The sequence below is a fragment of the Glandiceps talaboti genome, chromosome 7 (assembly GCF_964340395.1).
Source record: "Glandiceps talaboti chromosome 7, keGlaTala1.1, whole genome shotgun sequence".
NCBI classification, from domain to species: Eukaryota; Metazoa; Hemichordata; class Enteropneusta; family Spengelidae; genus Glandiceps; species Glandiceps talaboti.
This window is the reverse complement of record NC_135555.1, coordinates 21099089-21111446: the sequence shown is the minus strand read 5'-3', so window position 1 is coordinate 21111446 and position 12358 is coordinate 21099089. Positions and strand designations below refer to the sequence as shown.

Genomic DNA, 12358 nt, shown 5'->3' with positions numbered 1-12358 from the left:
ACATACATACATACATACATACATACATACATACATACATACATACATACATACATACATACATACACACACACGCACACACACACAGAGACATAATACATACATACATACATACACACACACGCACACACACACACAGAGACATAATACATACATACATACATACATACATTGTACATACATACATACATACATACATACATACATACATACATACATACATACATACATAGTAAAATACATACATACATAATTACATACATAATTACATACATACATAGGGGGAGGGAGGGAGGGAGGGAGAAGAGAGATTAAGGTATACATATTTCATATAGTAATCACCCATCTTATAACTGACTGTAGGCTTTTGAATTCATTGTGGCAAAGCTGCAAGAAATGTTCAAATTTACTCCTTAAACGACCACTCCCGAGGTGCACTTTGGTTCAAATCGTGAGCTAAACATTTCGTGCCCCTCCCCTTTCAACAATCAGAATTTCCATGTCCCCCCTTAAAACCTTCAATTTGTTGGCCCCCATTTGTCCTCAGACCCCCTGCCATAAATTCAGACCTGAAATACTCTTCGTAATCTCTCGATAAAAGGCCTCAATTCTGTGATTATGTCGTGAAGTCACATATCTATGAGCATCTGGAACCAGAGCACTATATTACAGCCACAGTGTCATTCTCAGTACCTAGATCAGCGTTGGAATGTATAGGGCAGCGGTACATTCTTCGTTTTTAGTCTGTCTGTTTTTCGAGGTGTTGTGCATTCAGGGTCCAACTCTCATGATATATATTCTATAACTTTTTCACAGGACACAATCATTTTCAATATAACTTTTAATTCTTGAGAAGGCGATCGGTCCATTTTTCCCTATTGGTCCAGGACAATCTGATTAAAATCTGATGTGATGAAAGCAGCTAAATGCTTTATTTATCTCTATTTCCACAGTTTGTGTCGCTTGCTTTTGTTTCGAGTGATCGCCGCCTGCATGGGAAACATCACAAAACGATGGAAATAGAGGTAAATAAAGCATTTAGCTGCTTTCACCACATCAGATTTTAATGAGATTGGGTCCAGGGATACCAGTATTGATGGGAATGGTGTTTCCGTCCTTTATTATCTTTAAAAACTATTTATACACTGGAAACACTTGATGTGTTTACCACTTGACACGATCAGATATAGTACTGGTCGCGAAGTTGAAATAGCCGCCAAGAGTGTGCCGAGGATTGTGGGATATATAATCAATTTCCGTCATGCAGTCCAACTTCTGTCAAGCAAAAAGAAAGTTTTGTCCTCGCAAATTAATGTTTCGTCCTTAAACATTAATGTTGCAACCTGTATTAAGTAAATCTCATTGATGAAAAAGGGGATTGTATGGTGACAAAATGTTGTTTCTGCAGTCAGAGTATAAGATTGTAAAGGACTTAAATTCATATTCCGGCTTGACATTTAAATACTTTTTACACAAATTTAGAGTTTGTTCACGAAAACTTGGTGTACTGCTCTAAGGATTAATAGTTTGCAATGAGGTATTTTGTCTTGTTAGAAAACTTTAGAAAAAAACGGTTCTAATGTTTCAAACACATTGCACCAACAATTAAACATTTTATCCCACAACTTAAATGTTATCACTCGAAAATAAAGTTTGGGCCAAATGAATAAAAATGTTCGTTTCGCAAATTAATGTTCTGCTCTGTAAAAAGAATTTATTTTTCACAGAAATTGTAGATTTTTGCTTTGATATTTCTATATTGACCCAAGAAATTAATGTTTTGTCATATGAAATAAAAGTGTTATCCTTTTATTAAATATTTTGCCCTCAAAAATAAATTATTTATCGCACAAATTTAGTTTTCGTCTGTCACCTGTGGGCCACCGTACCAAACAGACGTTATACAAAAATACAAATGTGCGCATGAGCGATGACACGCCTTATAAGTAAAGATTTTGGTCGGCGTCTCTGGTAGGACAACATAGACACTGTCTGTGGACTGCACTGTGCGGATAATCAATCCTGGGGCCCTCTCCAATCACTTTCTAGACAAGATAAACTCTAGGTAGGTACTTAATCATCAGGTAAAGTAATTTGATAGTGAATATATGGACAAAATTGACGAAAGTGAACAATCAAGACCAGGGTACCCGAGCACGTCCACCTTGAATTTATTGTACACACTACAGACTACAGTAATCATTACGGTCCGTTCACCAACAAACATTATGTAAACAGTCGACATCTGCTTTCTAAGGGTAACTACGTCAGCGCGGCGTCCCGCAAGCCTCTGTTAATGGGCCCATGCCATAGTGTTGCAACATACAGACGCGGACATGAAAATTGTGTTTTTTCCCCACCATGATACAGCTCCCCTAGTGGTCAAAATATACAATCTTTTGTCTTTGTACTAAACAGTCACTAAATTGCATTTGCTTTCTGAATCAGAAATGGACAATGAAGAGTTGGTATTCAGCCTATATGAACGAGACTTGAATAAAGCATATCAAGTGTTACTTTACCGACTTGAGAATAACACACTCTCTGACAAAGGTATGTTGTAGTAAAACATAACACCACCCATTCCATTGTATCATATTGACTTGATGACAAGTTTGTTGTTTGCAGAAATTTGTGAGTCAGTAGTATCGGATTTGAATTAGACTGTGAAAGTCCCTTTTAGCACAACTTAGCTGGTTCAGTATGCTAAAGGAATGGTGAGTGTGTATGTATTGATGTACAAATGTATGTGTGTGTATGTAAACAATTATAACTTATAAGTGGAATGCCACTCCAGGAAAGAGATATTTTCATAAAATGTGTGCTCTTGAGGAGAGTCTTCATGATTTTACATGACGAAATGCTTCAGTATTACTAAAGGCATGGTGAAATGTGTGTATCTATGTTGTGTGTGTATTTCAACAACTTAATGTCAAAACCTGCCAGACTGATTGCCATGCTATAGTATTTGGTGAGGGTGTAGAGATAAAATTTTTTGTATGAAATGGATTGTATTAGAGATGTGAGTTTTGGGTCAAAAATATGCCTTTTGTCTGAATATATGAATTTTTATAGAAAAGTTCTCCTTTTTGCTAAGATTGGGGAACCACAGTAACAGAAAGGGAGAAAGGAGGTAAATGGCATTGTTTCCCCATAGAGTCTATGGTAATTGTGTATGGGAAATCCGTACCCAGGTAACATGACATGGGGGTTTGGGTGGGGTGGGTAGATTTTACCTAATACTGGCCATATCAAAACCACAGAAGTTATACCCCGAAAACTTATTTGTTAATGGGGGCCAAAATATTGTAGAGGAGTTATTCTGCAGATATTTTTCAAGACAACTTGCCCTAGCAATTGTAGCATTCTGAGCAACAGCAAAATGCAAATCTTCCTGACATATAGCAGAAATGCAGTGCGCTATGGTGTTATTTAGTCCATCTCCATGGGTAAGACTTACACAGTACCATTTAGTTTCTTCTATCCTTCTAATGTCATATGCTTGTCTACCTGGGCATTGTTTACATCTGCTATGAGTTGTTCCGGATCTTGGTTGTTTCATTACATTTTTGCATTCATATAAATCACATATATGGACAAGCTTTGTTAGTAACATATAGTCTTCAGATGATCACTGCCTTTTTAAAATTAATGACAATCATAATATTCATAAAATGTTAATTTAAATTTATGATCAGTGAGTCACATGACTAACACCTTTATTTTGTGTGTTAACAGATAAATTCATGGTAATAGATTGTCTTTGTCAACATGGACTTGTTACATTGGATGAAGTCATGGTTGATGAAGACTCTGAGGAGCATTGCATAGAGTATAGTACAAGAAGTGACTGTGATGTGTTAGTGACCAATGAGAGCCAGAATTCTCCAGAAAATACAATGACATGTGGAAATTGTGATATTATTAGCAATGAACGGACTCTGTCAGACTCTGAGGAGCATTGTTTAGGGTCCAGTGCTACAGGAGATGACAATGGAAACCATAAAAATGAAAGGCCATTTGTATGTACTGATTGTGGTAAAAGGTTTTGTCATAAATATAATTTGAAAGTGCACATGGGAATCCATACTAAGGAAAGACCATTTGTATGTAAGGAGTGTGGTAAAAGTTTTACTCAAAGTAGTCATCTGAAAGTACACATGAGAATCCATACAAATGAAAGACCATTTGTATGTAAGGAGTGTGGTCAAAGTTTTGCTCACAGTGGTAGTTTGAAAGTACACATGAGAATTCATACAAATGAAAGACCATTTGTATGTAAGGAGTGTGGTAAAAGTTTTATTCGAAGTGGTACTTTGAAAGAACACATGAGAATCCACACAAATGAAAGACCATTTGTATGTAAGGAGTGTAGTAAACGTTTTACTCAAAGTAGTCATCTGAAAGTACACATGAGAATCCATACAAATGAAAGACCATTTGTATGTAAGGAGTGTGGTCAAAGTTTTGCTCACAGTGGTAGTTTGAAAGAACACATGAGAATCCACACAAATGAAAGACCATTTGTATGTAAGGAGTGTAGTAAATGTTTTACTCAAAGTAGTAATCTGAAAGAACACATGAGAATCCATACAAATGAAAGACTATTTGTATGTAAGGAGTGTGGTCAAAGTTTTGCTCTAAGTGGTAGTTTGAAAGTACACATGAGAATCCATACAAATGAAAGACCATTTGTATGTAAGGAGTGTGGTAAAAGTTTTTCTCATAGTAGTACATTGAAAGTACACATGAGAATTCATACAAATGAAAGACCATTTGTATGTAAGGAGTGTGGTCAAAGTTTTACTCACAGTGGTGCTTTGAAAGTACACATGAGAATCCACACAAACGAAAGACCATTTGTATGTAAGGAGTGTGGTAAAGGTTTTTCTCATAGTAGTACATTGACAGTACACATGAGAATTCATACAAATGAAAGACCATTTGTATGTAAGGAGTGTGGTCAAAGTTTTACTCACAGTGGTGCTTTGAAAGTACACATGAGAATCCATACAAATGAAAGACCATTTGTATGTAAGGAGTGTGGTAAAGGTTTTACTCACAGTGGTGCTTTGAAAGTACACATGAGAATCCATACAAATGAAAGACCATTTGTATGTAAGGAGTGTAGTAAACGTTTTACTGAAAGTGGTAATTTGAAAGTACACATGAGAATCCACACAAACGAAAGACTATTTGTATGTAAGTAGTGTGGTAAAAGTTTTGTTCAAATTGGTAATCTGAACAAACACATGGGAATCCATACAAAGCAAAGACTATTTGTATGTAAGGAGCGTGATAAAAAGATTTCATCAAGGAAATAATCGAAATGTTCATATGAGACTCCATACAGATCATAAACCATATTTGTGTCACGATATGAAATTACATAGGAGAATTCATAAAAATGAAAAAAAATCATTCATATGTAATACCCAGTTGGCCAGAGTTTAGTTTATCAGACGTCATAATTATACTGTAAAAGGTTGTCCATATTTTTTTTTACTCTATGGACACTATGGAATGATCGCTTGCAGGTTACTTTGAAGGAAATTTGCAGGAAATTATCTCGAGCCGGATTTTTTATTGGCATAGTATAAGGTTGTCTATTATAGTGACATGTGGATGTGATATCCATTTTACAAATTGGCAATTAAAATATCAGAAAGAAAACACATCACCCAGCCCACCAGGCTTATTAGTCACTACAAAACTGAATTACTCGTATAAAGCACTTAAAAATAAGGGGTGCAAAGAGGACAGTCATAGCAAGTAAAGAAAAGTAACATACTACACTTATATAAAGATGATTACACCTTCTGGTGTAAGCTTTGTGAATAAATTTACAAGTTGCTCTAGGCATATTGATCATTATAAAGTTCCATTTCTCAGTCTCATTAAAGTTTACAAAATTTGGATTAGACTCAAGTATAATATTGTAAAATGTGTTCTTGAATAAGGATAGAATGAACAGTGAAATAAAAAGTGAGATTCATCCTCAATTGAATCTGCATTACATAACACACACAGGCGAGTATGTAACACCTCGCCCCTAAAACGACCTGTTTCAATCCTGAGTGGAAGTATTCCTACTCGTAACTGAACAAAAAGAGAACGTTCAGCTCTCGACAAATCTAAATCTAAATAATTTTCACGGCGATATGTTCTTTTAAAGATACTGTACGTGCGTAATTTCGGTTTGTTACGAACATGCATATACCAGTTTTCAGTACAATTCAAATGTTTACGTAACCTGACAATCCCAGTATTACATGGCATCAACTCATCATTATCTAGACTTTCAAAGATGCCATACATTTCAGAAGACCAATTGCCAATATAACTAAACTAATGAAGTTTAGTAGTGCTATAGGCATGGTGTGTGTGTGTGTGTGTGTGTGTGTGTGTGTGTGTGTGTGTGTGTGTGTGTGTGTGTGTGTGTGTGTGTGAACAACTGAAACTCAAAAACTGTTCAACCGATTGACTTGGTATTTGGTAGGAACATTACATGTGGTGTCGAGTTGGGAAATTCAAAGGAAAATGATTGTATCACAGATGTGTGATTTGGGTAAGAAAATGTCATTTTTGGTAAAAAAACAAACCCTCCAATGATTGTTTTGGTGATATGTCTCAGGAATATTTAGACAGGAGCGTACAGAAATGATTGTTTAAATTGATCTAATTAACCCATTAACATTTTTATGGGTTCTTAACATAATGTATTAAAGTGTGTGCGAGTACCACAGGATTTTTCTTTTAAACATATTCTCTACCTAACTGAACCACAGTTTGGTTTGAGGTGAAATGCCTGGCTGTCAGTCAGTTAGTCATTCTGTCTGTCTGTCTGGCTGTCTGTCTGTCTGTCTGTCTGTCTGTCTGTCTTGTAGTTGATACAAGTGATTTTGGTAATGAACTTTACCTCTCAAATTACTGGGGGATGAAATTTGGTAATGATTCTAAAAGTGTTAGTCTGCAAATTGTGAGTGTGTCATACTTACATAGCAACCGTGAGCATGCCCTTAGCAACAGTCAAATGATAGTGTTTTTTTAAAATACAAATATAACAATGGATAATGCATTTGAATAAACATTATTTTAAACATGTAAATGCCCTAAGCATCATGACCATGCCCATAGCAACATGTAAACAATGACGTATAATGCCCAAATAGCACTAGTGACAGGAAAGTAAATGAATTATGTAGATACGCCTAGCAATAAGATCACACCCACATGATTGCAAATATAAATATACCTAGCAACAAGACCACATTATCAATAAAGAAAATTACAGTTTACTGTCAACAGTTATGCTTCAACGCCATTGGCACTTTTATTAAAACTGAAATGTTTGGTATACATGCTAAGATATTAATAAACCATATTCATGATTTTATCAAATGTGTATTCTATTCATTTGTTTATCAAAGACAGTGGCGAAATTTAAAGAAATTGCGTCACCTCTAATAACAGTGACGCAAAATTTCAGGTTCTCTCACCCATCCCACCCGCTGTACTAATGAACGGAACCTTAATAAACGCAGAGACACGTTTTGATTGTGCGCCCTCTCCTACAGCTAGTTTAAATCACAGCCCCTCCACCATGGTGGAGGGAGGGTCTATGGTAAAATATATCAAATTATTACAATGTCAAACAACAACATGAGGTTCATATTTCAACACAGTGTTCTCATAAAATTATGATTCAAATGACACTCCCGATGTTTTGCCGTGTGGTGAAGCGTTTTCGTGGAGTCTAATTTTTTTCAATTCAGTTAGTGTACATGTACCAATCTAACCAAACGATAGAGGCAGTACGCGCGTTGTCGAGTTTGCAGACCACATGTCTGAACCAAACAGACGTGAGACAAACAATACCAATGTGCGCATGAGCGATGACACGACTTATTAGTAAAGATTTTGGTTGGCGTCTCTGGTACGACATCGACAACACTGCACAGACACTGTCTGTGGACTGCATTGTGCGGATCAATCCGGGGGCCCTCTCCAATCACTTTCTAGACAAGATAAACCCTAGGTAGGTACTTAATCATCACGTAGAGTAATTTTACAGTGAATATATGGACAAAATTGACGAAAGTGAACAATCAAGACCCGCGTACCCGCCTGATATTGTGATAAAGAGCACGTCCACCTTGAATTTATTGTACACTACAGACTACAGTAATCATTACGGTCCGTTCACCAACAAACATTATTTAACAGTCGACATCTGCTTTCTAAGGGTAACTACGTCAGCACGGCCTCCCGCAAGCCTCTGTTCATGGGCCCATGCCATACTGTTGCAACATACACACACGGACATGAAAATCTTGTTTTAATACAATTTACATGCTGAAGTACGTATTCTCCCCACCATGACACAGCGCCCCTAGTGGTCAAAATATACAATCTTTTGTCTTTGTACTAAACAGTCACTAAATATTGCATTTGCTTTCTGAATCAGAAATGGACAATGAAGAGTTGGTATTCAGCCTATATGAACGAGACTTGAATGAAGCATATCAAGTGTTACTTTACCGACTTGAGAATAACACACTCTCTGACAAAGGTATGTTGTAGTAATACATAACACCACCCATTGCATTGTATTATATTTACGTGGTGACAAGTTTGTTGTTTGCAGAAATTTGTGAGTCAGTAGTATTGGATTTGAATTAGACAGTGAAAGTCCCTTTTAGCACAACTGAGCTGGTTCAGTATGCTAAAGGAATGGTGAGTGTGTATGTATTGATGTACAAATGTATGTGTGTGTATGTAAACAATTATAACTTATAAGGGGAATGCCACTCCAGGAAAGAGATATTTTCATAAAATGTGTGCTCTTGAGGAGAGTCTTCATGATTTTACATGACGAAATGCTTCAGTATTACTAAAGGCATGGTGAAATGTGTGTATCTATGTTGTGTGTGTATTTCAACAACTTAATGTCAAAACCTGCCAGACTGATTGCCATGCTATAGTATTTGGTGAGGGTGTAGAAATAGACATTTTTGTATGAAATGGATTGTATAAGAGATGTGAGTTTTGGGTCAAAAATATTCCTTTGGTCTGAATATATGAATTTTTATGGAAAAGTTCTCCTTTTTGCTAAGATTGGGGAACCACAGTAACAGAAAGGGAGAAAGAGGTAAATGGCAGTGTTTCCCCATAGAGTCTATGGTAATTTTGTATGGGAAGTCCGTACCCAGGTAACATGACATGGGGGTTGGGGTTGGGGTGGGTAGATTTTACCTAATACTGGCCATAGCAAAACCACAGAAGTTATACCCCGAAAACTTATTTGTTAATGGGGGCCAAAATATTGTAGAGGAGTTATTCTGCAGATATTTTTCAAGACAACTTGCCCTAGCAATTGTAGCATTCTGAGCAACAGCAAAATGCAAATATGTTTTGCAAAGATAGCAGTGTATGCTTACGTATGTCAAAAAATGTATGCTAATATACCTAGCAACAAGGCAGCTCCCTAAGCAACAATAAAATTTGGGTGTGTATTATGTGCTTAGCAGCAAGGCCATGCACACACACAGAAAGTGCCAAATAATGCAATGGTATATATTGTAAAGATTACGGGGTAATCAGGAATTGTACAATTGTGCTACAACACCATTGGTACTATTTTTTCAATTATTTGCCAACAAATGTAAAGGTTTACTTAGGGATCTTTACTTCAGATCAATACAAACTTGGTTCAGAGACCATAGGTAAATTACAAAATGGATTATTAAGCATGAAGAATTCTTTTTCTTCTGTCCGTCTGTCATTTCAACTGCTTGAAAGGAATCTTCCTGACATATAGCAGAAATGCAGTGCTATGGTGTTATTTAGTCCATCTCCATGGGTAAGACTTACACAGCACAGTACCATTTAGTTTCTTCTATCCTTCTAATGTCATGTGCTTGTCTACCTGGGCATTGTTTACATGTGCTATGAGTTGTTCCGGATCTTGGTTGTTTCATTACATTTTTGCATTCATATAAATCACATATATGGACAAGCTTTGTTAGTAACATGTAGTCTTCAGATGATCACTGCCTTTTTAAAATTAATGACAATCATAATATTCATAAAATGTTAATTTAGATTTATGATCAGTGAGTCACATGACTGACACCTTTATTTTTTGTGTTAACAGATAAATTCATGGTAATAGATTGTCTTTGTCAACATGGACTTGTTACATTGGATGAAGTCATGGTTGAAGAAGACTCTGAGGAGCATTGTATAGAGTATAGTACAAGAAGTGACTGTGATGTGTTAGTGACCAATGAGAGCCAGAATTCTCCAGAAAATACAATGACATGTGGAAATTGTGATATTATTAGCAATGACCAGACTCTGTTAGACTACGAGGAGCATTGTTTAGGGTACAGTGCTACAAGGGATGACAATGGAAACCATAAAAATGAAAGGCCATTTGTATGTACTGATTGTGGTAAAGTGTTTTGTCATAAATATAATTTGAAAGTACACATGAGAATCCATACTAAGGAAAGACCATTTGTATGTAAGGAGTGTGGTAAAAGTTTTACTCAAAGTAGTCGTCTGAAAGTACACATGAGAATCCACACAAATGAAAGACCATTTGTATGTAAGGAGTGTGGTAAAAGTTTTACTCAAAATAGTGATTTGGAAGTACACATGAGAATCCATACCAATGAAAGACCATTTGTATGTAAGGAGTGTGGTCAAAGTTTTGCTCAAAGTGGTGATTTGAAAGTACACATGAGAATCCACATAAAAGAAAGACCATTTGTATGTAAGGAGTGTGGTCAACGTTTTACTCAAAATAGTCGTCTGAAAGTACACATGAGAATCCACACAAATGAAAGACCATTTGTATGTAAGGAGTGTGGTAAAAGTTTTACTCAAAGTATTGATTTGAAAGTACACATGAGAATCCACACAAATGAAAGACCATTTGTATGTAAGGAGTGTGGTAAAAGTTTTACTCAAAGTATTGATTTGAAAGTACACATGAGAATCCATACAAATGAAAGACCATTTGTATGTAAGGAGTGTAGGAAACGTTTTACTCAAAATAGTCATCTGAAAGTACACATGAGATTCCACACAAACGAAAGACCATTTGTATGTAAGGAGTGTGGTAAAAGTTTTACTCAAAGTGGTCGTCTGAAAGTACACATGAGAATCCACACAAATGAAAGACCATTTGTATGTAAGGAGTGTGATAAAAGTTTTGCTGAAAGTGGTACTTTGAAAGTACACATGAGAATCCATACAAATGAAAGACCATTTGTATGTAAGGAGTGTAGGAAACGTTTTACTCAAAATAGTCATCTGAAAGTACACATGAGATTCCACACAAACGAAAGACCATTTGTATGTAAGGAATGTGGTCAAAGTTTTACTCAAAGTAGTGATTTGAAAGTACACATGAGAATCCATACCAATGAAAGACCATTTGTATGTAAGGAGTGTGGTAAAAGTTTTACTCAAAGTGGTCGTCTGAAAGTACACATGAGAATCCACACAAATGAAAGACCATTTGTATGTAAGGAGTGTGATAAAAGTTTTGCTGAAAGTGGTACTTTGAAAGTACACATGAGAATCCATACAAAGGAAAGGCCATTTGTATGTAAGGAGTGTGGTAAAGGTTTTACTGAAAGAGGTACTTTGAAAGTACACATGAGAATCCATACAAAGGAAAGGCCATTTGTATGTAAGGAGTGTGGGCAAAGTTTTGCCCAAAGTAGTAATCTGAAAGTACACATGAGAATCCACACAAACGAAAGACCATTTGTACGTAAGGAGTGTTGACAAAGTTTTGCTCAAAGTAGTAATCTGAAAGTACACATGAGAATCCACACAAACGAAAGATCATTTGTACGTAAGGAGTGTTGACAAAGTTTTACTGAAAGTGGTATTTTGAAACTACACATGAGAATCCATACAAATGAAAGGCCATTTGTATGTAAGGAGTGTGGTAAAAGTTTTACTGAAAGTGGTACTTTGAAAGTACATATGAGAATCTATACAAAGGAAAGGCCATTTGTATGTAAGGAGTGTGGGCAAAGTTTTGCTCAAATTGGTAATCTGAACAAACACATGGGAATCTATACAAAGCAAAGACTATTTGTATGTCAGGAGAGTGTTAAAAAGTTTCCATCGCGGAAATAATCGAAATGTTCGTATGAGACTCCATACAGATCATAAACCATGTTTGTGTCACATTATGAAATTACATAGGAGAATTCATGCAAATGAAAAAAAAACGTCCATATGTAATTCCCAGTTGGCCAGAGTAGTTTACCAGACATCATGTACTGTACAAGGTTGTCCATATTTTTTTTACTCTATGGACACTATGGAATGA

General features: G+C 36.1%; 1 pseudogene across 1 annotated transcript in view; it reads left to right on the top strand.

Annotated features, from left to right (window-relative positions):
• Positions 1-12358, top strand: part of LOC144438087 (uncharacterized) — a 44481-nt pseudogene extending 32123 nt beyond the window's left edge. Inside the window, exons 6-9 of the transcript XR_013481024.1 lie at positions 4100-5198; positions 5961-5985; positions 8468-8572; positions 10157-12358. The product of XR_013481024.1 is annotated as an uncharacterized LOC144438087 (transcript). The remainder of the gene's footprint in view (positions 1-4099; positions 5199-5960; positions 5986-8467; positions 8573-10156) is intronic.